This window comes from Oryctolagus cuniculus, chromosome 6 (genome assembly GCF_964237555.1).
Source record: "Oryctolagus cuniculus chromosome 6, mOryCun1.1, whole genome shotgun sequence".
NCBI lineage: Eukaryota > Metazoa > Chordata > Mammalia > Lagomorpha > Leporidae > Oryctolagus > Oryctolagus cuniculus.
Genome location: NC_091437.1, coordinates 133530441 through 133554127, shown reverse-complemented (window position 1 = coordinate 133554127; position 23687 = coordinate 133530441). Strand labels below are relative to the sequence as shown.

Sequence of the window (23687 nt, the reverse complement as noted above, 5' to 3'; positions counted from 1 at the left end):
TTACTGCGGTATAGTATTCTAAAGAGTACATATCCCATAATTTCTTTATCCAGTCTACCGTTGATGGGCATTTAGGTTGCTTCCAGGTCTTAGCTATTGTGAATTGAGCTGCAATAAACATTAGGGTGCAGACCTCTTTTTTGTTTGCCAATTTAAATTCCTTTGGGTAAATTCCAAGGAGTGGGAGGTTGAGTCGAACGGTAGGGTTATCTTCAGGTTTCTGAGGGATCTCCAGACTGACTTCCATAGTGGCTCATTCACAATAGCTACGAAAACAATCAAATACCTTGGAATAAACTTAACCAAGGACGTTAAAGATCTCTACGATGAAAATTACAAAACCTTAAAGAAAGAAATAGAAGAGGATACCAAGAAATGGAAAAATCTTCCATGCTCATGGATTGGAAGAATCAATATCATCAAAATGTCCATTCTCCCAAAAGCAATTTATAGATTCAATGCAATACCAATCAAGATACCGAAGACCTTCTTCTCAGATCTGGAAAAATTGGTGCTGAAATTTATATGGAGGCACAAGAGACCTCGAATAGCTAAAGCAATCTTGTACAACAAAAACAAAGCCGGAGGCATCACAATACCAGATTTCAGGACATACTACAGGGCAGTTGTAATCAAAACAGCATGGTACTGGTACAGAAACAGATGGATAGACCAATGGAACAGAATTGAAATACCAGAAATCAACCCAAACATCTACAGCCAACTTATATTTGATCAAGGATCTAAAACTAATTCCTGGAGCAAGGACAGTCTATTCAATAAATGGTGCTGGGAAAACTGGATTTCCACGTGCAGAAGCATGAAGCAAGACCCCTACCTTACACCTTACACAAAAATCCACTCAACATGGATTAAAGACCTAAATCTACGACCTGACACCATCAAGTTACTAGAGAACATTGGAGAAACCCTTCAAGATATTGGCACAGGCAAAGAGTTTCTGGAAAAGACCCGGGAGGCACAGTCAGTCAAAGCCAAAATCAACTATTGGGATTGCATCAAATTGAGAAGTTTCTGTACTGCAAAAGAAACAGTCAGGAGAGTGAAGAGACAACCGTCAGAATGGGAAAAAATATTTGCAAACTATGCAACAGATAAAGGGTTAATAACCAGAATCTACAAGGAGATCAAGAAACTCCACAAAAACAAAACCAACAACCCAATTAGGAGATGGGCCAAGGACCTCAATAGACATTTTTCAAAAGAGGAAATCCAAATGGCCAACAGGCACATGAAAAAATGTTCAAGGTCATTAGCAATCAGGGAAATGCAAATCAAAACCACATTGAGGTTCCACCTCACCCCGGTTAGAATGGCTCACATGCGGAAATCTACCAACAACAGATGCTGGCGAGGATGTGGGGAAAAAGGGACACTAACCCACTGTTGGTGGGAATGCAAACTGGTCAAGCCACTATGGAAGTCAGTCTGGAGATCCCTCAGAAACCTAAATGAATTCTTAATCAGAATTATTTGCAGACAGGAGTTGTAGAGATACTACTTGAATTGATTGGTTGTTTGCCTACTTGGACAGTATTTTTAACCTGGAATATAAAGGTTAGAAACCAGACTTTGGAATACAGGGGATTTTAATGGGCAGATGAGAATTGTTCTTTTCTTGAAGAGCAAAAAACAAACTTGATTCATTAAGGCATATTTGTGGACTCAAAAATCTGAAAGAAATTCCAATATTAGAAGTTGGATTAATGATTCCCAGGATATTGATACTTCTTGCCTATGCAGGAAGAGCCTGCATATTTAAAAAGTGGGGACTTGGGGGAGGAGGAATGCCAGTGTTTAATGCTTGAGATATCGACTGCTTAATGTTATATACATATGCCAACCTGGGTAATAAAAGCCTGTTATATAACAGTTATATATTATTTGTTCTTTGACTTTTTATCATCCTTTCATAAACATTTATTTTCAGGTGTAAAGAAAAACAAGGGAGTTTTACTTAGAAATGTGTTTTATATGGCATTCCTGTGTCACTGAGAGAACTGAATTGATGAATATTGTGGCAAAACTACAGGGAATTATGAGTTCAGGAGTTAATTAGAAGCTGCACATGCAGAGGGAAGTGTCTAAATAGCCTTACTTAGGAAGGTTTATCATCTGACCACAGGGCTGACTAACTCCATCCATTATTCATCCATCTAAATGTTTTGGCCATCGTGAGTGCTAACATCATCAATGTTATTTTAAAATTCTAGAAAGACATGGTTCTAAGAACTGGTTTCATCTCATGAATTGCTAGTTTTGTGAACTTATAAATAATGCATCATGTTCATAAAAAATAATAGCAATGAAAACAGATTAACATATGTATGCCCACAACTATCATTCTTAAATGAGAATTAATGTGTTGAATCATTCATGAATCCACTTACTAAATAATGTTTTCTCAAATGCCTACATATGCCAATCTATTGACTACTGAGCATATAAAAGAAACAACCATCTTCTCCAGGAGCTTCTCATTCAACGTGTGAAATAACTAAATATAAACACATAGTGGTAAAGGATTTTTGTGTTGAAAAATAATTCAGAAAACAAATTCTTCAGACACTTAAAGATTAGTACAAGTTGGGGCCGGTGCCGTGGCTCACTTGGTTAATCCTCCGCCTGCAGCACCGGCATCCCATATGGGTGCCGGGTTCTAGTCCCGGTTGCTCTTCTTCCAGTCCAGCTCTCTGCTGTGGCCCAAGAGGGCAATGGAGGATGCCCCAAGTGCTTGGGCCCTGCACCCACATGGGAGACCAGGAAGAAGCACCTGGCTCCTGGCTTCAGATCAGCGCAGCGCCAGCCATAGCGGCCATTTGGGGAGTGAACCAATGGAAGAAAGACCTTTCTCTCTGTCTGTCTCTCTCTCACTGTCTATAACTCTACCTGTCAAATAAATAAAACTAAAAAAAAAAAAAGATTAGTATAAATAAAAGAAGGGCTCATAGAGGACTTTTATTTCAGAAGATTTTGATATTATAGGTGGGTGAGATTCAAGTGAGTTCTGAAAGCAAGAAAAAGATGTAGATGTGAGTCACCAGTACAGGAGAGTCCATTAGTACCTCAAGGACACTAAATGGGAAGGTTAGGCTGAAGGAGACATAAATTATATGAAATATTTATACTTGAAACTTCTGCATGTTTTAGAGACAATAATGTTGCAAATAGAGACAGTGTAGCATAGGTGGGTTGATAATAAGCATGTCTTCTGGGTCGCAGGACCTCTAGCTTCTTTGGCATCACGTGCTAACACAGTGGTTGTCACATGAGCTAAGAGAAATGTTGCTGGGACAAACACTTGCCTTTATGTGAACAATTATACTTTTAGTTGAAATTCCCATTATGTTAATGAAAATAACAAAACAAATTTCATGAACATATATTGTCCATGTCTTCACTGATCTGTTGCTGCATGGAGTGAAACTTTTTTATATTTGAATGGATAATGAGTCTGTAGGTACTAGTATGAGTTGGTTATATAGAGAGAAGACTCAGGAGAGTCTCTAGGCCAACTGCTTTCAACGTTTTTTACTGTGATCCATCTAGCAAATGCATTTTAAATCACAACCCAATGCATACATTCATAACTGTTTTTATATGTCTTTGTGTTAAATATAGAAGATTGTTACAAAACACAATACTCTTTCTATCTGATTAGGAGTAGGCTATGTTTACTCTTTACTGCAGCTGTGGAGTCAGAGGCTAAAATTTCCTTCAGTATCTTTTCTTTTGTTTCTCCTAATTCTGGGTTTTCCTAGAGTCTTTAAATAGGGTCTGAGGTGTGTCATTCTTTCAGCTGCAATCCCTTGTTATTATACAGGAGCCTTCCTGATGTGGTAGTAGGGTGTCAGCAGAGGGAAAGCAGTATGATAGCCCCTACAGGGAAGTCTCAGTCCTTTAGTCAGCCTGAGTTGGGTATTTCTTTTCCTTCAATATGTTTGCTTTTGTATAACTCTAAGTTATGTTCTGATAAAATAGTTTCCCTTAAGGGTAGGCCTTGTTAAAAAGAGTAGAAAACTCTAGGTGTTTTTTAAAACTTTCACTTTGCCACTCTACCCCCTCCCTAAAGCTCGGGATTTTTTCCTCTGTGTTTTCAATGAGAACATAGTAAAACTCCTGCAGATAAAATTCACCGAAGTGTGTGAGTCCCTTTAGCACTATCTCCTTGGAATTTATAATCCTGGATAGTGTATACTAAGCATCTTGCAGTTCAACAATTGTGGTTTAAAGTGTTCCTACTGATTCCAATTCCAGTTGGTGACTTCTGCTTTTAGTTTTCTGCTCCTGGATAAACTGAAATTTTCTGTATCCACCCATCTGTTTCTCTACTTTTGGGAATAGCAATTTGCTTTTTGACTTCACTTCTCTAGTGAATCTAAGAGTGGTTGGTTTTCATTTTGTTCATGTTTTTCTTAAGTTGGGAGTGACAGCTTCCAAGCTTCTTTAATAAATTATTATATGCAATGTATGCTATTGTTTTCAATCTTATTTGATTGTTTTATTTTTAAAATGTGGGTTTTAACCCACTAAACTAGGTACTCTTCTGGCTATACAAGTACTAGAAGGAAACACAGTTTGATTTTTCTGTAACCTGAAAATGGGGAAATCTATGACTCCAAAAGCAACTAAGATGATAAATTTCATTAAATAAGAATTTTAAATGTGTTAATAAAGAGTAGCTAAAAATAGGAGGAGGTATCTACTTAGCGGTTAAAACTCCCATATCCCTGGAGCACCTGGGCTCAATTCCTGGCTCTGGCTCCTGACCCCACCTACCTGCCAGTGCAGACCCTGAGAGGCAGCAGTGATGGCTTCAGTAATTGGTTTCCTGACATTCATATGGGAGACCTGTATTGCATTCTTGGCTCCTGGTGGGAGCAGTAGCTCAGCCCCAGCTGTTGTTACAGGCATTCAGGGAGTGAAAAGTATATGGGAGTTCTATGTCTGTATCAATGCCTAAAATAAATGAGTAAAACTTCCTAAAATTCTTTAAAAAAAAAAAAGTGGCAAATTGGGCTAAAACAAATAAGTCTCTGCAGGGGAAGAAAATAATTAACAGAGTGAAGGGGCAGCCTACAGAGTGGAAATAAACATTTTCAAACTATTCCTCTGATAAAACATTGATATCCAGAATATATCAGGAATGCAAAACACTTAATCCAAATAATCTAGTTAAAAATGGACAAATGGGAGTCGGTGTTATGGCATAGCAGGTAAAGCGCCGCCTGCAATGTCAGCATCCCAATTGAGCACCAGTTCATGTCCCAGCTGCTCCATTTCCTCTCCAGATCTCTGCCAGTGGTCTGAGAAAGAAGCGGAAGGTGGCCTAGGTATTTGGGCTCCTGTTACCCACATGGGAGATCTGGATGAAACTTCTGGCTCCTGGTTTCAGCCTGGCGCAGCCCTAGCAGTTGTGGCCATCTGCAGAATGAATCGTGAATGGAAGATCTCTGTCTCTCTCTCTCCCCCTCTGTGACTCTGATTTTCAAATAAACAAATAAATCTTTTTAAAAAAAAGAATGGATGTGGGGAGCAGCCCGGACTGGACTGAGTTACTAGAATTAAGACTTATTCTATGCATCTGCTCTCCCACAATATGGCGCTGGGAGAGAAGTAAACAGCTTCCGCACAGCTGCCTCCAGTTCAACCAATAAACTGTAGGACTTGCTACTGATTGGAGGAGAGCAGCGTACTCGGCGTGTGGGCAGCCGAGTTGGGATTGGCAGAGGAGGACTATAAAGGAGGAGAGAGACGGCATTCACCAGGAACATCTAAGGGGAACATCTTAGGGGAACACCTGTGCAGCCCCCGAGAGAGCCGGCCGGCGGTGTGCCGCTCCCCTGCGGAAGTGGGGAATGTGGCCAGGGGGAACTGCCCTTCCACGGAGGTGGAAGGGATGGTAGCCAACCCGGGAAGAACCAGCAGCAAACCCGGGGAGGGCCGAGCAGACAAAAGAACAGCGCAGGGTCCTGTGTCGTTCCTCCACGAAGAGGGGGAGCGACATAATGGTGCCGTGACTCGGATATGAAGCCTAGGCAGGGCTTAGTGTCGTTCCTCCACGAAGAGGGGGAGCGACATAATGGTGCCGTGACTCGGATAGGAAACCTAGGACGGATAGGAAACTTAGGAGGGAAGAAACGGGAAGAACTGGGAAAATACCGGAGAGAGAGACTAGCAAAGAGCCTAGGTGCCGGAAGAAGCTATTGAAAGCCTAGGCATAGACTCGGATATGGACTGTGGGAAAGAAGTTAGGATTGAAAGCGAAAGTGAAAGCTTTCATAGACTTGGATGCGGACTATGGCGGGGAAGCTAGGAGATTGAAAGCGAAAGTGAAACCTGGAGGAGGCTTGGACTCGGATACGGACTGTGGGGAGAAGCCAGGAGAAAAGAGAGGAATATTGTTGGAAGAAAATTTAAGGAAACATACCGGGTAGAGAAAAATGTTAGGGAGGATGAAGCCGCGAGTGCAGGCCAAGGCGGAAACATAAGCCACCTTGAAATTCTTCAAGTCACCCCGGGGAGCAAGAGGCGAAGATTTGGAACCAGAGGCAGAGACGTGGGCCGCCAGGTTGAAATTCGCCAGGTTAGTCCGGGGAACTTGGACTGAATGCCGGTGGTGGCGGAAACATTCGCGGAAGCCGCCGCGTGCAGAGAGAGCACGGGGCATGAATAGATAGGGAACGCGGGGCTGGCGCGAGGCCGTGGTGCGGGCGCGAAGTGCGTGGAGACCGCGGAGCGTGCGCGCGAAGCCGAGCTGTGCAGAGCCGGGAGCCCGCCGGTGGGGCGAGGCGCCGGGAAGCCGCGCAGAGCCGTGAAGCTGCCACGGGGCGAGGTGCTGAGAAGCAGCCTCGGGGCGAGCGCCGCCGGGAAGCCGCAGGGATAAGAGAAACAGAAGTTTGGAAGTGGAATGAGAGAAATAGGAATGTTGGCAGACAGAAGTAAAATGGGAGAAATAGGAATGCCCGGAGATAGAGAAATAGAGAAATAGAAAGGCCTCCCCTCAACATGGCAATGAGAAAGCTTGGATTCGGTCTGCCTGATTAGGGAGGCGGTGAGCACCTGCGGCGGCTAGCAGCTTGTGCGCCGCAGGTCACCGAAGACAGGCACGAATTAACATCAATAAGGCCTCCCCACAACACTGCAATGTGAGAGCTTGGATTCAGTCTGCCTGATTAAGTGAGACGGTGAGCACCTGCGGGCGGCTAGCAGCTTATGCGCCGCAGGTCACCGAAGACAGGCACGTTATCAACACTAATAAGTCACCCCACAACATGGCAATGAGAAAGCTTGGATTCGGTCTGCCTGATTAGTAAGGCGGTAAGCGCCAGCAGGCGGCTCGACCAAAGTATGAGCTGCAGGTCACCGAACACAGGCACGCATCAGCGCCTAAAAACCTCCTCACAACATGGCGAAGAGAGGACCCGGATTCAGTTTGCCTGATTGATAGGACTTGTAAGAACCTGTGGCAACTCTAGCAAGTAGAGCAGAGTGTGTGCCGCGGGACACCGAAGACAGGCGCGTATCAATGCCAAAAATAAAAAGAAAGGGGGATCTGTGGGGAGCAGCCCGGACTGGACTGAGTTACTAGAATTAAGACTTATTCTATGCATCTGCTCTCCCACAATATGGCGCTGGGAGAGAAGTAAACAGCTTCCGCACAGCTGCCTCCAGTTCAACCAATAAACTGTAGGACTTGCTACTGATTGGAGGAGAGCAGCGTACTCGGCGTGTGGGCAGCCGAGTTGGGATTGGCAGAGGAGGACTATAAAGGAGGAGAGAGACGGCATTCACCAGGAACATCTAAGGGGAACATCTTAGGGGAACACCCGTGCAGCCCCCGAGAGAGCCAGCCGGCGGTGTGCCGCTCCCCCACGGAAGTGGGGAATGTGGCCAGGGGGAACTGCCCTTCCACGGAGGTGGAAGGGATGGTAGCCAACCCGGGAAGAACCAGCAGCAAACCCGGGGAGGGCCGAGCAGACAAAAGAACAGCGCAGGGTCCTGTGTCGTTCCTCCACGAAGAGGGGGAGCGACAAATGGACAAGTGATCTTATCCAGGTCCTTGGCTGGAATTAACTCAAATGTTCATGTCTAACGGCAAGAGGGTCTTCAAAATATAGTCTAGCTCTGTGCCCTAGTGACTACAATCTACCTCAGACATACTGAGCTTTCTTCAGTTGAGAGTCAATTGTATTTTCTTAAGGGCATTTACGGTTCTTCATAAATCATCTCTAAATGCTACCCTTTCCTTTGTGCAGGTGTCTGAACCCATTACTACAATGTATCCTCCTTAACACATGAAACTAGACTCCTGAAACCCCATCCAGAGAATTCATGGTAAGAGAGTTTATGAGCATAAGAATAAAAAAAGAATGTATGAAAATTTGTATGAATAATTTCTGGCTTTTAGTAATATACAAGTGCAAAAAGTAGAGCAGGTATATTTACTCCACAAACTCCCATTGATAGAAATGTCACATTATTTTTCTGATATCAGATTAAATGTGATCCATGTCATTCCACCAAACTGTCAAGAAAGTCAGCTGTTTATTTTGAGTGCTTCTCTACTTTGACCTACTTGCCATCGTCTCTTCTCTATGCCATTCAAGACACTTCTTGCTGGCACTGTCATTCTTAGATTTGCCTATAAAAGTGCAGAGAAGAGAAGATCCCCTTCTTAAAATTTTTTCTACTCTTTACCTCTTATCCCTTGCCTCTTTCTGCCTCACATAGTGTACCTCCCACTTTCAATGCCTTTTCTCATTCTGTTCCCTCAGCTAAGCATTCCCTTCCATATGTCTTTATTTGACTACAAAAAAAGCAATGTGCTTTGTTAGAAAAAAAGAGAAGATATTCCCAAAATAAGAAATACAGATGACCAATAAATACATGAAAAAATGTTCAATGTCATTAGTCATCAAGTAAATGTGAATCAAAACCACAATGAAACATCAACTGTCTTTGGTTGGAATGACTATTATCAAAAGACAAGAAATAACACTTGCTGGTAAGGACATTAAATACTGTTAATGGCAATGTAAATTAATTCAATCATTATGGAGAACAGTGTAGAAGTTCCCCCAAAAACTAAAATCAAATCTACCATCTAATCCTGTGATCTACCACATATATATATCACTTCTGGATATATTTCCAAAGTAAATGAAATCAGCATGTTATAGAAAATAACTGCACTCTCCTGTTTATTCCCACACTAGTCACAATAGTCAAGATATGAAATAAACCTAGATGACCATTGGCAAATGAAGGGATAAAGAATATATGGTATACATACACAGTGAATTATTATTCAGCCATAAGGAATGAAGTCATGTCATTAACAGCAAAATTATGAAAATGTAAGAACTTATATTAAGTAAAACAAGGCACAAAAAGACAAATACTGCACATTTCTCTGTGGAAACAAAAGAATATATAAAATAATTACTGCTAAAGACTGAGTTGAGCTGGGGGAATGGAGTTGGGGACAGATGGTTGTTGGATGATGGGTCCTAAAACACAAGTACATAGAAGAAATATGTTCTGGTGTTCCACAGAATGGCTGATTGACTATAGTTCAAAATAAACTATGAATATTATCCAGGAGAGTATTCAAAAAGTTCATGGAGAATGCATATTATTTTAAAACTATGCATCTATTTTGCACCAAAAATAAGCACACCTTTTAATTCCATTTTTCACAAACTTTTTGAGGTACCTTTGTGTATTTTATGAGGATTTAGAAGAGAAGCTGAAGGACTAGAAAAATCAACAAAGCTCAAAAGAAATGCATATGGCTGGGTTGGGCATTTGGCACAGTGATTAAAACACTTTTTTAAGATGCCTGCATTGTATATCAGAGTGCCTGTGTGAATCCCAGTTCTACTCCCAATTCCAGCTTTCTGATAATGCACACCCTGGGAGGAAGTGATGTTGACTCAAGCATTGAGGCCCTGCCACCCATAGGGGAGACCCAGAATGAATTCCAAATTCCTGGCTTCACTTGGTTCAGCTTTGGTTGGTGCAGGTATTTAGGCAACTCAAATAAATAAATAAATTATTTTTAAAGTAATGCATATTGCCCTTAAGTACAAGAAAAAAGTTTCAACTGCATTTGTTAAAAGAGACATGCAATTTAAAGTTTCACTGAGTTATTAATTCTTTCATAGACTGGGGAAAATTCAGAAGTTTGACAACAAACTCTGCTGACAAACACATAGATAGCAAACCTACTTTGAAGATTCTACCACAAAGATTTGCTGGCAAAAATGGAAAGAGATAGATGCATAAGGAATTCACTGCAGCATGATTTCTACTAGCAAATACTGAAAGCAACTTAAAGGTCCACCAATGGAGCAGATTAAATAAGACCATAGCACATCAACACAGTACAATACTTTGCAGCTGTAAAAAGGAATGAGTAATATCTGCATATTACTAAGAAGTGATCTCTAGAGAATACTCAAGTTTTAAAAAGGAATCTTTATGGTATGCTATCATTTATAACAGCAGGAAATTATATTTTCTTTTTTTTTTTTTTTTTTCATTCAGGAGCATGTTGTTCAGTCTCCATGCTAATTTGTTGTGTTTTTTATTTTTATTTTATTTTTTTTTATTTTTTATTTTTTTTAACTTTTATTTAATGAATATACGTTTCCAAAGTACGAATAATGGATTACTATGGCTTCCCCCCCCATACCGTCCCTCCCACCCACAAATCTCCCCTTTCCCACTCCCTCTCCCCTTCCATTCACATCAAGATTCATTTTCGATTATCTTAATATACAGAAGATCAGCTTAGTATACATTAAGTAAGGATTTCAACAGTTTGCTCCCACACAGAAACATAAAGTGAAAAATAATAGATGATTTTTTTTTAATGATGATGAAATCAGATCAGACCTATTGTCATGTTTAATCCCAGTGAGAGTCAAGTTGGGAGTTGATAGTTTCTTTTCATTTCTTTTCTTTTTTTTTTTTTTTTTTTTTACAGAGGATCAGTTTAGTATGCATTAAGTAAAGATTTCAACAGTTTGCACCCCCATAGAAACACGAAGTGAAATATATTATTTGAGTACTCGTTATAGCATTAAATCTCAATGCACAGCACATTAAGGACAGAGATCCTACATGAGGAGTAAGTGCACAGTGACTCCTGTTGTTGACTTTACCAATTGGCACTCCTGTCTATGGCATCAGTAATCTCCCTATGCTCCAGTCATGAGTTTCCAAGGCTATGGAAGCCCTCTGAGTTCTCCGACTCTTATCTTGTTTAGACAAGGTCATAGTCAAAGTGGAGGTTCTCTCCTCCCTTCAGAGAAAGGTACCTCCTTCTTTGAAGACCTGTTCTTTCCACTGAGATCTCACTCGCAGAGATCTTTTGCCAGAGTGTCTTGGCTTTCCATGCCTGAAATATTCTCATGGGCTTTTCAGCCAGATCGGAATGCCTTTATTGCTGATTCTGAGGCCAGAGTGCTATTTAGGACATCTGCCATTCTATGAGTCTGCTGAGTATCTCACTTCCCATGTTGGATCACTCTCCCCTTTATTTATTCTATCGGTTAGTGTTAGCAGGTACTAGACTTGCTTATGTGCTCCCTTTGACTCTTAGTCCTTTCATTATGATCAATTGCGAACTGAAATTGATCACTTGGACTAGTGAGATGGCATTGGTACATGCCACCTTGATGGGATTAAATTGGAGTCCCCTGGTATGTTTCTAACTCTACCATTTGGGGCAAGTCAGCTTGAGCATGTCCCAAATTATATATCTCTTCCCTCTCTTATTCCTACTCTTATGTTTAACAGGGATCACATTTCAGTTAAATTTCAACACTTAAGAATAACTGTGTATGAATTACAGAATTAAACCAGTCATATTAAGTAGAACAGACAAAAAAACTACTAAGAGGGATAATGTATTAAGTTGTTCATTAACAGTCAGGACTATGCTGATCAAGTCACCGTTTCCCATAGTGTCCATTCCACTTCAACAGGTTTCCCTCTTGGTGTTCAGTCAGTTGTCACCGATCAGGGAGAACATATGGTATTTGTCCCTTTGGGACTGGCTTATTTCACTCAGCATGATGTGTTCCAGATTCCTCCATTTTGTTGCAAATGACTGGATTTCGTTGTTTCTTACTGCGGTATAGTATTCTAAAGAGTACATATCCCATAATTTCTTTATCCAGTCTACCGTTGATGGGCATTTAGGTTGGTTCCAGGTCTTAGCTATTGTGAATTGTGCTGCAATAAACATTAGGGTGCAGACCGCTTTTTTGTTTGTCAATTTAAATTCCTTTGGGTAAATTCCAAGGAGTGGGATGGCTGGGTCGAACGGTAGGGTTATCTTCAGGTTTCTGAGGAATCTCCAGACTGACTTCCATAGTGGCTTGACCAGTTTGCATTCCCACCAACAGTGGGTTAGTGTCCCTTTTTCCCCACATCCTCGCCAGCATCTGTTGTTGGTAGATTTCCGCATGTGAGCCATTCTAACCGGGGTGAGGTGGAACCTCATTGTGGTTTTGATTTGCATTTCTCTGATTGCTAATGACCTTGAACATTTTTTCATGTGCCTGTTGGCCATTTGGATTTCCTCTTTGGAAAAATGTCTATTGAGGTCCTTGGCCCATCTCTTAATTGGGTTGTTGGTTTTGTTTTTGTGGAGTTTCTTGATCTCCTTGTAGATTCTGGTTATTAACCCTTTATCTGTTGCATAGTTTGCAAATATTTTTTCCCATTCTGACGGTTGTCTCTTCACTCTCCTGACTGTTTCTTTTGCAGTACAGAAACTTCTCAATTTGATGCAATCCCAATAGTTAATTTTGGCTTTGACTGCCTGTGCCTCCCGGGTCTTTTCCAGAAACTCTTTGCCTGTGCCAATATCTTGAAGGGTTTCTCCAATGTTCTCTAGTAACTTGATGGTGTCAGGTCGTAGATTTAGGTCTTTAATCCATGTTGAGTGGATTTTTGTGTAAGGTGTAAGGTAGGGGTCTTGCTTCATGATTCTGCACGTGGAAATCCAATTTTCCCAGCACCATTTATTGAATAGACTGTCCTTGCTCCAGGAATTAGTTTTAGATCCTTGATCAAATATAAGTTGGCTGTAGATGTTTGGGTTGATTTCTGGTATTTCAATTCTGTTCCATTGGTCTATCCATCTGTTTCTGTACCAGTACCATGCTGTTTTGATTACAACTGCCCTGTAGTATGTCCTGAAATCTGGTATTGTGATGCCTCCGGCTTTGTTTTTGTTGTACAAGATTGCTTTAGCTATTCGAGGTCTCTTGTGCCTCCATATAAATTTCAGCACCAATTTTTCCAGATCTGAGAAGAAGGTCTTCGGTATCTTGATTGGTATTGCATTGAATCTATAAATTGCTTTTGGGAGAATGGACATTTTGATGATATTGATTCTTCCAAATCATGAGCATGGAAGATTTTTCCATTTCTTGGTATCCTCTTCTATTTCTTTCTTTAAGGTTTTGTAATTTTCATCATAGAGATCTTTAACGTCCTTGGTCAAGTTTATTCCAAGGTATTTGATTGTTTTTGTAGCTATTGTGAATGGGATTGATCTTAGAAGTTCTTCCTCAGCCATGGCATTGTCTGTGTATACAAAGGCTGTTGATTTTTGTGCATTGATTTTATACCCTGCTACTTTGCCAAACTCTTCTATGAGTTCCAATAGTCTCTTGGTAGAGTTCTTTGGGTCCCCTAAATAAAGAATCATGTCATCTGCAAAGAGGGATAGTTTGAGTTCTTCCTTCCCAATTTGTATCCCTTTAATTTCTTTTTCTTGCCTAATAGCTCTGGCTAGAACCTCCAGAACTATATTGAATAGCAGTGGTGAGAGTGGGCATCCCTGTCTGGTACCAGATCTCAGTGGAAATGATTCCAACTTTTCCCCATTCAATAGGATGTTGGCCGTGGGTTTTTCATAGATTGCTTTGATTGTATTGAGGAATGTTCCTTCCAAACCCAGTTTGCTTAGAGTTTTCATCATGAACGGGTGTTGTATTTTATCAAATGCTTTCTCGGCATCTATTGAGATAATCATATGGTTTTTCTTCTGCAGTCTGTTAATGTGGCGTATCACATTGATTGTCTTGCGCACATTAAACCATCCCTGCATACCTGGGATAAATCCCACTTGGTCTGGGTGGATGATCTTTCTGATGTGTTGTTGCATTCTATTGGCGAGAATTTTATTGAGGATTTTTGCATCTATGTTCATCAGGGATATTGGTCTGTAATTCTCTTTCAATGCTGCATCTTTTCCCGGCTTAGGAATTAAGGTGATGCTGGCTTCGTAGAAAGAATTTGGGAGGATTCCCTCTTCTTCAATTGTTCTGAATAGTTTCAGAAGAATTGGAATTAGTTCTTCTTTAAATGTCTGGTAGAATTCAGCAGTGAATCCATCTGGTCCTGGGCTTTTCTTTGTTGGGAGGGCCTTTATTACTGTTTCAATTTCTGTCTCAGTTATGGGTCTGTTTAGGTTTTCGATGTCTTCCTGGTTCAATTTAGGTAGGTTGCATGTGTCCAGGAATCTATCCATTTCTGATAGGTTTCCCTGTTTGATGGCATACAAGTCCTTGTAGTAATTTCTGATGATTCTTTTTATTTCTGTGGTGTCTGTTGTTACATTTCCTTTTTCATCTCTGATTTTATTGAGTTGGGTCTTTTCTCTTCTTTTTTTAGTTAGTTGGGCCAATGGGGTGTCAATTTTGTTTATTTTTTCAAAAAACCAGCTCCTCGTTTGGCTGATTTTTTGTAATGTTTTTCTTGATTCAATCCTGTTGATTTCTTCTCTGATTTTAATTATTTCTCTTCTCCTACTAGATTTGGGTCTGGTTTGCTGTAGGTTTTCTAGATCCTTGAGGTGAATAGAAAGCTCATCTATTTGGTGCCTTTCCAATTTCTTGATGTAGGCACCTATTGATATAAACTTTCCTCTTAACACTGCTTTTGCTGCGTCCCATAAGTTTTGGTATGTTGTGCTGTTATCCTCATTTACTTCCAGAAAGTTTTTGATTTCTCTTTTGATTTCTTCTATGACCCATTGTTCATTCAGGAGCATGTTGTTCAATCTCCATGTGTTTGCGTATGCTCTAGGGATTCCTGAGTTGTTCATTTCCAACTTCATTCCTTTATGGTCTGAGAAGCTGCATGGTATGATTCTAATTCTTTTGAATTTGCTGAGACTTGCTTTATGGCCTAGTATGTGGTCAATCCTAGAGAAGGTTCCATGTACTGCTGAGAAGAATGTATAATCTTTAGCTGTAGGATTGAAAGTTCTGTATATATCTGTTAGATCCATTTGGGCTATAGTGTCGTTTAAATCTACTGTATCCTTGTTGATCTTCTGTCCTATTGATCTGTCTATTTCTGAGAGTGGAGTATTGAAGTCCCCCAGTACTATTGTATTGGGGTCTAAGTCTCCCTTTAAGTCCGTTAACAAATCTTTTAGATAAACCGGTGCCCTGTAGTTAGGTGCATATACATTGATAATTGTTATATCTTCCTGTTGAATTGATCCCTTAATCATTATGTAGTGTCCCTCTTTGTCTCTCTTAACGGTTTTTGTGGTAAAGTTTATGGTGTCTGATATTAAGATGGCTACGCCTGCTCTTTTTTCATTTCTGTTGGCATGGTATATCTTTTTCCAGCCTTTCACTTTCAGTCTGTATGGATCTTTGTTGGAAAGATGTGTTTCTTGTAAGCAGCAAATAGATGGCTTTTGTTTTTTAACCCAATCAGCCAAACGGTGTCTTTTAACTGGACAGTTCAGGCCATTCACGTTCAATGTGACTAATGATAAGTGGTAACTTTGCCCTGCCATTTGCCAAAGATAAGTTCTAATATATGCTTTGAATTCCCTGTGATCTTTTGCTGTGAGCTTTCCTTCCTTGGTTTCCTTCCTTTACCTTCTTTCATATTGATGACCATGTTTCTTTGTTTCTGTGTGTAACACATCTTTAAGCATCTTTTGCAGGGCTGGACGAGTGGCAACAAATTCTTTCAATTTCTGTTTGTTATGAAAAGTCTTTATTTCACCTTCATTCACAAATAATAGCTTTGCAGGATATAATATTCTGGGCTGGCAGTTGTTCTCTCTTAGTACCTGGGCTATATCTCGCCATTCCCTCCTAGCTTGTAGAGTTTCTGATGAGAAGTCAGCTGTGAGTCTGATTGGAGATCCTCTGAGAGTAATCTGACGTTTCTCTCTTGCACATTTTAGGATCTTTTCTTTATGTTTCACTGTGGAGAGTTTAATTACAACGTGTCGTGGTGAGGGTCTCTTTTGGTCGTGTTTATTAGGGGTTCTGTGAGCTTCCTGTACTAGGATTTCTCTGTCCTTCTCCAAACCTGGGAAATTTTCTGCTAATATCTCACTAAAAAGGCCTTCTAATCCTTTCTCCCTCTCCATGCCTTCAGGAACTCCTAGAACCCGAATGTTGGGTTTTTTAATAGTATCCTGAAGATTCCCGACAATATGTTTCAGATTTCTAATTTCCTCGTCTTTTCTTTGGTCTGACTGTATCCTTTCCTGTTCTCTGTCTTCTAAGTCCGATATTCTCTCTTCTGCTTCTCCCATTCTGTTTGTAAGGCTCTCTATTGTGTTTTTCATTTGATCTATTGAATTCTTCACTTCAGTCACTATCCCAGTTTCCTGTTGTACTAGTTGTTTCGTTTCATTTTGATTCCTCCTTAATATTTCATTTTCACGAGAGAGATTTTCTATCTTGTCCATTAAGGATTTCTGTAGTTCAAGAATTTGTTTTTGAGAACTTCTTAATGTTCTTATCAATTTTTTGAGATCTGCTTCTTGCATTTCTTCTATGTCATCATCCTCATAATCTTGAATTGGGGTGTCTTTTTCATTTGAGGGCTTCATGGTGACTTCCTTGTTTTTATTACCTTGGTTTTTGCGTTTGTTATTTGTCATATTGGAGATATTTGGTTTCTTCACTGTGGTGCTTTTTCTTGTTATACTATGACTCTAGATTAAGTGGACTATCTGTTTTTGATGGAGCCTTAGGGCTTGAGATGGGTGTGGCCTGAGAGCTCTGTTTGGTGTGCCAAAGGTGACACTCCCAGGTTAGGCGTGGTAAACCTCTCTCTCTCTCTCTCTCTTTTTTTTTGATTCAAAAGGGAAGTTATTCTGCACAGCTGAACGAAGTTGGAGGTAGTTAGCAGGCAAATGATATACCCACAGGAGCCAGAGATCAGAAGCTCTTTCCCAAGGACCACACAGGGAATCTGTTCGGCCCTTAGAGTGGGCTCAAATTCTCCTTCAGTCTCCCACTGGGTTGCCAAAGTTACGGAATTGTAGCGTCTCTGGAGAGTGCTCACGTGAATTCCGTGAGTTCTCTCCCCCACCGTCTCTTTTTTCACAGTCTCAGTTCAGTAGCACCATAAATTTACTAGGTCCTAATCTCCTGTTAATTCGCCCCACCCAGAGTCAGGTTTTACTGCTAGGCTCAGGGCCGGTGCAGACCTGAGGTTGCTCTGCTTATGACGTATGTCCAAGATGGCGCCTGCTCTTTGTCTTGCTCGCCCTTGAGAGGTGAGCGGAGAGAGAGAAACCCGTGTCCGTACCAGTCACCTTTTTTTTTTTTCCCTCTCTCTCTCTTCCAGTTAGCTTGGTGAAGTCCCCCCCGCCCCGGGGGTCGTTCCCTCTAGTCTCCTCTCTCCGCTTGCCTGCCGGTGTCTCGGGTTATTGAGGTTCGGCTCACCTCGCGTTCCAGCGCTGGTGTGTTGAGTCTGCCGCTGGTGTCCCGAACTGTGGGCTCCCACGCTCTCCACGCAGGTCTGCTCCCCTTCCAGCGCCGATGTGTGGACTCGGAGCCCTGGACGTCCCAAGTCTCCCCGCTGTTGCACTCCCCTTCGAGCACTTGCGCGCAGACCCTGCGCTTGCGCAGCTCAGTCCCGCGGCTCGGCTTCCGTGGCTCAGTCCCGTGGCTCGGTCCTGCAGCTCGGCTTTCGCGCGCGGTGGGCGACCTTGTTCTCCCAGTAGGTCCTCCGATTCACGCCCACTGGATCCAGAAGAGTTTTGTCTGCAATATTTTCCTGGTTCTTTTTTCTGAGGCTACCGTAACTCCCCTTTTATTAAACTAAATTTTCCCGGACTATCGGTGCGCGCCCTCACTATTCCTCCATCTAGGAAATTATATTTTCTTATATTAAAAATAGCAAATGAGGGGCTGGTGCTGTGGCACAGCGGGTTAAAGCCCTGGCCTGAGGTGCTGGCATCCCATATGGGCGCTGGTTCTAGTCCCAGCTGCTCCTCTTCCAATCCAGCTCTCTGCTATGGCCTGAGTTAGCAGTAGAAGAAAGCCCAAGTCCTTGGGCCCCTGCACCCATGTAGGAGATCCAGATGGCCGTTGCAGCCATCTGGGGAGTGAACCAGTAGATGGAAGACCTCTTTCTGTGTCTCTACCTCTCTCTGTAACTCTTTCAAATAAATAAAATAAATCTTTTTTAAAAAATAGCAAATGCTGGTGAGGATGGGAAGTTCTCATTGCTGGTGGATGTAAAAAAATGATACAGACACTTTGCAAGACAGTTAAGCACATTATCACAAAACTAAACACAGTCGGACCTTAGAATCCAACAGTAACTCTCCTTAGTATTCATTTAAATGGGTTGAAAACTTATGTCCATACAAAAACCTACACACAAATGCTAGTAGTGGCTTAATTAATAATTGTCAGAACTTGGAAGCAACCATAATGTTGATGTGTGGAAAAATAAACTGTAGTACACCCAAACAATGGAATGTATTTCAGCACTAAGAAGAAATGAGCTATCAAACCATAAAAAGATATGGAGAAAATTTAAATGCATATTAATAAGTAAAAATGGCCATTCTGAAAAGGCTACATGCTATATTTTTCCAACTTTTATGACATTCTCATAAAACCACAACTATGGAGACAAGGAAAAGTTGGGTGGGTGTTTGACCTAGCAATTAAGCCTGAGTTTGAGTCCTGACTTGCCACCCAATTCTGGCTTTCCACTAATATCCACTCTAGGAGGCATCAGGCAATAGCTCAAGTACTTAAATTTTTGCCACCCACATGTGAGACCTGGATTGTGTGCCCAGCTCCTGACTTAGCCCTCTCTCCCTCTCACCCTCTCACCCTCTCTCACTCACTCTCTCTCTCTCTCTCACACACACACACATAAATAAGTAAACAAATATTTAAAAATAAATAAAAAGATAAGTGGCTGCTAGGGAGTGAAAGAAAGAGAAGGGATAAATAGGCAGAGCACAGAGGATTTTTCAGGGCAGTGACATTACTCTGTATGATGTTATCACAGTAGATATATTACTGTACATTTGTTAAAATCTGTTTCAGTTGTCAAGAGTGAACTCATATAAACCAAGGACTTTGGATGACAATGGGTCAAAGTACTCCACTGATGATAAATACTCTGGGGCAGGATTTTGATAATGGTGAGGTTGTGTGTATGTGAAACAGGGAGTGTAACAGGAGTGTAACTGTCTTTCTGCTTATTTTAGTAATTAACTTAAAACTTTCCTAAAAAACAAAGCCTCTTTAAATAACCTGAAAAAAAAGAAATGGAACATAAACCAACAATATAAAAATAGAACACAGGACATAAATAGAACTGAGTTTCTTTTAATATTCCTTATGGTGTAGTGTCAACTTTGGAACTCTGAAAATACTTTATATAATTACAAGCTAGAATATATTTGGAATGAAAATTCAATTCCTAAAAATAAAAAGTGAGCTTAAAGTTACTAATGAACCCACCATATCAAGTTAGTTGTATAACTATAAACCATATATGGAAGCTGGCGCCGCGGCTCACTAGGCTAATCCTCCGCCTTGCGGCGCCGGCACACCGGGTTCTAGTCCCGGTCGGGGCGCCGCATTCTGTCCCGGTTGCCCCTCTTCCAGGCCAGCTCTCTGCTGTGGCCAGGGAAGGCAGTGGAGGATGGCCCAAGTGCTTGGGCCCTGCGCCCCATGGGAGACCAGGATAAGTACCTGGCTCCTGCCATCAGATCAGCGCGGTGCGCCAGCCGCAGTGCACCGGCCGTGGCGGCCATTGGAGGGTGAACCAATGGCAAAGGAAGACCTTTCTCTCTGTCTCTCTCTCTCTCACTGTCCACTCTGCCTGTCAAAAAATAAAAAAAAATAAAAATAAAAATAAAAAAATAAACCATATATGGAGAGACTATTCTAAGTGATTTGAAACACTTTTGTATCCCTAGAATGGTAATGTAAGAACAAAACAACTGGAAAGCAAATTTGACACTTTCTTTTGTAATCATATTATGTGTGGTTGTGTTTATATGATTATTTTGATGTTATACGTAGTGTGTAAAAGTAAGTGTGTAGTATGCCAAATAAATGAGTAACTATGTTGGCATGGGAAGTCTTAGGCATAGGAAAACACACATATATCAGTTTATATGAGATTAAGGAAAATTTCCACAGTCCAGAACTTCAACTGAAATGGAGACATTCAAAAATCTGAATTTGGAAAAAACTGAGCTTCTTGAACGCTTCAGTAAACTGACAGAAAAAGGCAAAGGGCAAAGAAAAGGAAAGAAACAAGAAACAGAAGATATTGAGAGTACTGGAAAACATTAGACAACTCCAGGAGAGACTTCTTCAACAAAGATGAAATTTGTAGAATACTTAATATTTATATGTCTGGATTATTTACATAGATATAAACTAACAGATATCAACAGATTATGTATATAATTATTTTTTATTTTATCTATTTTCATTTCATTTAAAAAGCAAGAAGACAGAAACAGACAGACAAACAGGCTACAGAGGTCTTCCATTCACTGGTTCACTACCCCAAATGTCTGCAATACTAGGAGCTGGGCCATTCTGAAGCATGAGCCTGGAACTTAATCTGGATTTCTCACATGGGCAGCAGGAATAAAAATACTTGAGCCATCATCTGCTGCCTCCCATGGTACACATTAGCAGGAAGCTAGATCAGAAGTAGAGCAAGGTCTTGAACCTCAACACCTAGATATGGGATGCAAGCATCCCATGTGGCATCTTAATAGCTGAGCTAAACACTTGTCCCTATAACTGTAATTATTAATCAAATGATTGTATTGTAAAATTACTAATCAAAGGATAAAACAAATCAATACAATCAATAAAAGTAAAATTCACTCCAACATGTTCTGGACTCAGCAAGAAATGTTCATCTAGTTTTATGAATGCAAATGCTGAATGTTAATCTAACTACACATGATATAACTACATTGACAGGAATAGGTACAGAACAAAAAATACAGAAGTGAGGTGTCAGAGATAGAGACAATAGAGTAAATAGTATAAAACCAAATCAAATGCCAAATTCTCATCATCCAGAGGGAGATGAAATTGAAAAATCAAGGTGCAGCAATAAAATCTTATTATTTAGAAATATACAGGTAAATTTCTTTAAACTTCATATAGTCATATGTTAGATTAAGATATGGGAGAGGTAAAGTGTTGCTTTTCAGAACATTTTAACTGCTTATGTGTATGCATATTTTGTGTCAAAAATTAAAAATATAAAGATTAAGAATGAAAAAATAACTATCTTGAGGCTCCACACAGAGGTATTTTTGTTATTTTCTCTCTGATGAAGAACAAGAGGAAGGCAGTTGGACAAATAGGTGGCCATTTAGGAAAAATTATGGGAATGATGCACTAGAAAGCCTGGCCCTGGGGAGTGAATCAGCAGACGGAAGACCTCTCTCTCTCTCACTCTCTCTCTCTCTCTCTCTCTCTCTGCCTCTCCTTCTCTCCCTATGTAATTCTTTCAAGTAAATAAATAAATCTAAAAGAAAAAAGAAAGAAAGAGAGAGAGAGAAAGAAAGAGAGAGAAAGAGAGAGAGAGAAAGAAAGAAAGAAAGAAAGAAAGAAAGAAAGAAAGAAAGAAAGAAAGAAAGAAAGAAAGAAAGAAAGAAAGAAATGGGAAAATGTGACATATACTCAATAGAAAGGAATCCAGGTGTTATAATTGGCAGAGAATGACTCCAAAATAATTGTGACAAATATATTAAATCATCTATAGGAATGGATGAATACAACATATAAAGAAGTTGGTATTAAGACTAAAGTTTGGAAAAGCAGAAATATAACCACATTTATTAACAGACAACATGATTTTACTTGATTCTTCAAAAATATGTTAGCTCCAGAAAGTAAACTCGATAAGACTGTGGGATACAAAGTCTGTATTTTTTTTAGAAAAAAAAAAATTTATTGGCCAGTGCCACAGCTCAATAGGCTAATCCTCTGCCTGCAGTGCCGGCACACCAGGTTCTAGTCCTGGTCCGAGCGCCGGATTCTGTCCCAGTTGCTCCTCTTCCAGTCCAGCTCTCTGTTGTGGCCTGGGAGTGCAGTGGAGGATGGCCCAAGTGCTTGGGCCCTGCACCCGCGTAGGAGACCAGGAGGAAGCACCTGGCTCCTGCCTTCGGGTGAGCGCAGTGCACCAGCCACAGCGGCCATTGGGGGGTGAACCAACAGAAATGGAAGTCCTTCCTCTCTGTCTCTCTCTCTCACTGTCCACTCTGCCTGTAAAAAAAAAAAAAAAGAAAGAAAGAAAGAAAGAAAGAAAAAGAAAAAGAAAAAAAATTATTTATTTTATTTGAAAAGTCAGAGTTACTGCAAGAAAGGGAAAAACAGAGAGAGATGAGAGAAATCTGCCATCTGTTGCTTCAATCCCCAAATGGCCACAGCAACCAGGGCTGGGCCAGGCTGAAGCCAGGAGCCAGAAGCTCCTTCCATTTCTCCCACAGGGGTGCAGGGGCTCAAGCACCTGACCATCTTCTGCTGCTTTCCCAGATGCATTAGCAGGGAGCTGGATTAGAAGTGGAGCAGGGGGGCCTGCACTGGGGTTTAGTGGGTAAGGCTGCTGCCTTCAGTGCCAGCATCCCATACAGGTGCCGGTTCTACTCCTAGCTGCTCCTCTTCTGATCCAGCTCTCTGCCATGGCCTGGGAAAGCAGTAGAAGATGGCCCAAGTCCTTGGGCCCTTGCACCCACATGGGAGACCAGGAAGAAGCTCCTGGTTCCTGGCTTCGGATCTGCGTAGCTCCGGCCATTGCAGCCAATTGGAGAGTGAACGAGTGGATGGAAGACCTCTCTCTTTGCCTCTCCTTCTCTCTCTATGTAACTCTGACTTTCAAATAAATTAATTAATTAATTAAAAATAGTGGAGCAGGCTGGACTCGAACTGGTGCCCAAATGGGTTGTTGGGATTGCAAGAGGTGGCCTAACGTGCTGCACCACAGCACTGGTGCCAAAGTCAATATTTGTATTTTATTTTGACAATTGAGAAAACATTTTAAAATAGGTATCCTTTATAATAATGTCAAAAACATGAAATTCCTAAGAGTAAATTTACAAAAATGTATAAAAGGTCTTTACTTTGAGGCCGGCGCCACGGCTCACTAGGCTAATCCTCTGCCTTGTGGTGCCGGCACACCAGGTTCTAGTCCCGGTCGGGGCGCTGCATTCTGTCCCGGTTGCCCCTCTTCCAGGCCAGCTCTCTGCTGTGGCCAGGGAGTGCAGTGGAGGATGGCCCAAGTGCTTGGGCCCTGCACCCCATGGGAGACCAGGAGAAGCACCTGGCTCCTGGCTTCGGATCGGCATAGCTCTGGCCGATTTG

At 41.3% G+C, this 23687-nt stretch overlaps 1 long non-coding RNA gene across 4 annotated transcripts in view; it reads left to right on the top strand.

Moving 5' to 3' along the window:
• LOC103348112 (uncharacterized) overlaps positions 1–23687 on the top strand; it is a 209379-nt gene that overhangs the window by 126896 nt on the left and 58796 nt on the right. For 3 of the 4 annotated variants that reach the window (XR_011389296.1, XR_011389294.1, XR_011389295.1), the window contains exon 4: positions 8280–8358. This is a non-coding gene — a long non-coding RNA (uncharacterized lncRNA). Of the gene's footprint in view, positions 1–8279; positions 8359–9919; positions 10049–23687 lie in introns of all 4 variants that reach the window. The other variant, XR_011389297.1, reaches the window with a different exon arrangement.